Source organism: Cervus canadensis, chromosome 21 (genome assembly GCF_019320065.1).
Source record: "Cervus canadensis isolate Bull #8, Minnesota chromosome 21, ASM1932006v1, whole genome shotgun sequence".
NCBI lineage: Eukaryota > Metazoa > Chordata > Mammalia > Artiodactyla > Cervidae > Cervus > Cervus canadensis.
In genome coordinates this window covers 36,250,052-36,255,077 of record NC_057406.1, presented here as the reverse complement: position 1 = coordinate 36,255,077, position 5,026 = coordinate 36,250,052, and the positions used below count along the sequence as shown (strand labels likewise).

General features: G+C 40.2%; 1 protein-coding gene across 15 annotated transcripts in view; it reads right to left on the bottom strand.

Moving 5' to 3' along the window:
• The window catches only part of PPFIBP1 (PPFIA binding protein 1), a 195,949-nt gene that overhangs the window by 163,245 nt on the left and 27,678 nt on the right, over positions 1–5,026 (bottom strand). The window lies entirely within an intron of this gene.

Below are 5,026 nucleotides of genomic sequence, written 5' to 3'. Positions count from 1 at the left end.
ATAAAAAAATAAAAAAAATAAAAAAAAATAAAATAAAATAAAAAAAAATAAAAAAAAAAAATAAAATAAAATAAAATAAAATAAAATAAAATAAATAAATAAATAAAAAAAAAAGAAAGTGAAAGAGGAGAGTGAAAAAGTTGGCTTAAAGCTCAACACTCAGAAAACTAAGATCATCGCCTCTGTTCCCATCACTTCATGGCAAATAGATGGGAAACAGTGGAAACAGTGGCTGACTTTATTTTTCTGGGCTCCAAAATCACTGCAGATGGTGACTGCAGCCATGAAATTAAAAGACACTTACTCCTTGGAAGGAAAGTTATGACCAATCTAGACAGCATATTAAAAAGCAGAGACATTACTTTGCCAACAAAGGTCTGACTAATCAAGGCTATGGTTTTTCCAGTGGTCATGTATGGATGTGAGAGTTGGATGATAAAGAAAGCTGAGTGCAGAAGAATAGATGCTTTTGAACTGTGGTGTTGGAGAAGACTCTTGAGAGTCCCTTGGACTGCAAGGAGATCCAACAAGTCCATCCTAAAGGAGATCCTGGGTGCTCACTGGAAGGACTGATGCTGAAGCTGAAACTCCAATACTTTGGCCACCTGATGCAAAGAGCTGACTCATTTGAAAAGACCCTGATGCTGGGAAAGATTGAGGGCAGGAGAAGGGGACAACAGAGGATGAGATGGTTGGATGGCATCACCGACTTAATGGACATGGGTTTGGGTGGACTCCGGGAGTTGGTGCTTCAGTTAATGGGGTAGCAAAGAGTCGGACACGACTGAGTGACTGAACTGAACTGAATCATCGATAAGAACTATCATTCTACAGACTTTTTAGATACTTGATAAACACCTACACAGTTTAGTTTTTTCAGATTATTCCCTTTTCTTATGGAAAAGTAAGTATTATCACCATGAAAGTGAAAGTGAAGATGCACAGTCGTATCTGACTCTTTGCGACCCCATGGACTGTCCATAGCCTACCAGGCTCCTCTGACCATGGGATTTTCCAGGCAAGAGTACTGGAGTGGGTTGCCATTTCCTTCTCCAGAGTATCTTCCCGACCCAGGGATCGAACCCAGGTCTCCCACATTGTAAGCAAGACGCTTTACCATCTGAGCCACCAGGGAAGTCCTATCACCGTGATGTTACTTCTAAAAACTTTAGTTTGATACAAAAAGTTCAGCAGGAGGAGAAAATTTTTTTCCTTTATTAATTTAAAAATAACTCAAGCTATTAAGAGATTTCTAAAGCAGACTCCCTTTTTCTACCCCCCTCAAACATACATATACAGCCCAAAGCAGGGGATTATCAAATGAGAGAACTTAACACAATTTCGGATTTTGAAATTAAAATCTAAGGTCACCTGGACAAGTCAGTAAGCCTTGTCTCACTCAAAGTGGTTTTTTTGGTTTTTGTTGTTCAGGGGGACTCGTAAAAGGGAGGTCTTTGAAATTTTGAGATTCTTAATCCCTTTCCCGCTTCCCTCCAAATATTATGCCTGAGCAAATGTAAAATAATCTTCTTAGAACTGCAGGCCTATGTAGATTAATTTATTAGCCTCCAACAATTCCAAGTGAGAAGTTAGATGATTTATGAGCAATTCTGCGAGCCATTCTTCTGAAGTGCCCTCTCCTAGTCAGGAGATGTCTCCTGATGTCAGGGCTGGGTTTGCCTGAAAGCAGCCTACAAGAAGAAAACTTCTGAATCAAGACAAATCCAGGCTGCCAACAGCAAAGCACAACAGACATTTCCTGTTCCTTCTTTAAAGGACAACAATCCTAATGCGGACGACATTCCAGATTCTCAGGAATAAACACAAGATTCCATTTTGAATTCCCACCTCCAGTAAACTTAACCTCAAATCAAAGCTTTCACAAATCTGTATAACTAGTAATGTAAGCTAAGCCCACAGGACCTAGTCTTTTATCAGTTAGGGGTATTACTATGATAGCTCCTGTGTGAGGATATCCCCAAACAGGTTTTTCATTCTGTGATAATGTTATCACTGGCAAAGAATGGAAACCTTCATAAAGACTCAAGTCTCTTTCTTTCAATATCTTTTTCATTTAAATACAGAAATGAATGTTAATGGCCATAGGAATGGCCATATTAGCCACCTGTATGTCAGAATTCTTACATTTAGGCATGTAGAAAACCAAAAACCTGCATCAAACTTTTAATTTCTCCAAGCAGGTCTTGGAACCAGCATATCAACCACAACAAGATGACTCAAAACTGGTATGTTATTATACTAAAATATACTCCAAAAGCAACAGATGTAGTCAGGAAGTAGTTTTATTTCAGTAGGATAGTTGTTAATTTCAAAATACTCTATATTCATTTCTCATAATTCAATTTTTCTCACAATTTACGTTTTAAACATTGAATGAAAGAGTAACATTGACAAATGAATAACTGGAATTTCTCTCCAATGCATAGCCTCTTTCAACCATAAGACCATGATTTAAGCTATTCATAATATTATGTAAAATGGTACCCAGCATGCTTAAAAAAGTAAATATACTTGATAAAAGAATCAGGACCACTATCATAAAACAGGGGGTTTTTTTCCCCAAAAAACAATATTTCTTAAAAGGATTTGAGCCAACGAAAATACATGCTTGCTAATAGGTAAAAGGCTTTAATGCTTTAATTCTGTTTTGTACTGCTGTATCATAGCCAAGTGATTGTCACTCCTTAGAGAAAGGGGGAAAGTTGGGTTAAATTTTTTTTTTGCCTTCAACCATGATTTATGATTTCCTCTAAAGAAAAGCACAATTTTCTGCCAAGAAGAGGAAAACAAGGCTTAGCTTTCACATCAGGAAGGAAAACAAACAAATAAGCCGGTAGCAACCTTTTTTTGCATATAAAAATCACTATTATTTAGCCCACTCAAGTCAAACATAAAACCAAAGAAAGGAATAAGGAACGTATAGTCCTAACAGGATCTGCAGAAAATAAGAAACAAGAAAAGTCATGTTTAGAAAATTTCCAGAACTTTTTCAGCTCTCATCAGAAACAAGCAGTTGTACTTTCCATAACCGGTGCCACAGGAAAGCGATGCCTTTCTTCCACCATGCCTTTCTTCCATCATGCTAGCTCTCCAAATAAAATAATTTTGGAAAAGAACCAGGAGGAGCTGGCCAATTTACAAAATCATAGAACCTTATTGTTGAAGGGGACCTGAGCCAACATCTACATTCAGGCTCCCACTCAAAGCCTGAATGTTTTCTATTACATCTGGATGAATCCTACCACCTCCTCTAAAGGGCTAGATTTACTCAGTTACTGGAAGGGCCTGCCTTCCCTGAGTCAGCCTGCCTGCCCCACCCAGCCTCATTGACAGTTTAGGACTGTCCTTGGGGATCAAACAATACAAGCCTATTCCCTCTCCTGTTTGGCAAGCAGACAAGTTCTGTAATAGCAGCCCTGTCTCCCTTAACTTCCTAGGACATCAAGTCCCAGTTCTCCAAACCACTCCTAACAGAACGTGATTTCCAGACCCCTGGTCACACTGTCTCTATATCCCACCACCGGAAACCTTCCGATTTGGCAACATTCCTCTTAAAATGGGATGTATGGAGTCCAGCACTAGGATCTCTGACCTGGAACACAAAAGGACCATTGTCTCCAAGAAACTGGACATGAAACCTGCTGAATGTGGTGAGGTCCCCTTTAACTTTCTGTTAGCACAGCATCACCATCTCTGCACTTGAAAACAACCTCCAGGAAGCTTGTCAAACCAAGTTACACCACTTTTAGCTTTTTAAGATGTAAAGTCACAACATGACATATAACCCTGTTAATTAAAATATTACCAGCTCAAAAAATAAAATATTACCAGCTTCACTTTACCGTGTCATGTACAGATTATTTTCTGGATTCTGACTGTCATCAGCTGTCTCTCCCAGCTATGTTTCAACCACAATTCCCAACACTGATGAAAATGCTGAATAAGAACATTGTGGTGAGCTAACCTCCAAGTCATTTCCTCCTAATGCACATCTTTTTTTTTTAAACCAAAGAAAATACAAATTTTCATTAAGCAATCATTTTAAATAGAACAATCAGCTTCGCAAGGCTGGGAGAACTGGTGAATGGCAACATGTAAGGAATAGCTGATTAAAAACAATTTTGTTGGCCCCAGCGTGGAGCTGTCTCACCAGCACCAGCGCTGACTTTTTTTAAAAAAAATGTTTATTTACTCCGTTGCATCAGGTCTTAGTTGTGGAACTCGGGATCTCTGTTGCATCATGTATGAAGTGCTTGTTGCGGCACAAGGACTCTCTAGCTGTGGCACAGAGTTCAGTAGTTGAGGTGTGCAGGCTCTGTGGCTCCAAGGCTCATGGGATCTGAGTTTCCCTGAACAGGGATCAAGCCCGTGTCCCCAGCATTAGCAGACAGATTCCTAACCACTGGGCCACCAGGGAAGTCCCTGGCGTTGTCTTCCCTTGGCTACGCATTATCTCCAGAACTTAACCAGAGCCTCAATAGGACGGCCAGCTCATGTCTACAAGTTGCCAGTTTTAACGCATTCACCATAACACACATCTAAGCACTCGGGGTTACCCAGATGGGGATTGTTAAGCAGTCCTGGTATCAAGTTAACCTTTGTTGAAACATCGGCATTTCCCACAGTGGCCTTTCTGTGTCCTCCTTCATTTGTAAGACAGTAGGTTTATCCAGCGCACCTAGCCTCTCCAGTTATTTAAATAATGCATATAATTCAGAAAGCATCCTAGCTATTCAGTTTAGGAGACCTGGAGAAGAGAAAACCAGTAGGAACTGAGGCAGCAGATAGAAGGGCCCCAGGCTAAACAGTTTCCTATGGACAGAAACTCCGTAACAGCAGAAAACTCCATAAAAGTAGGATGATGGAGGAGGCTGGGCACTGCCCAAAGAAGAGACAGCGACCACATACTTCTCATTCTTGAAGTTATGGAGATCCTTCTGACCACACATGCACAGAAAGGCTCCCTGGAGGTCAAACAGGACAGGGCGTTACCTCACAGTGAGTG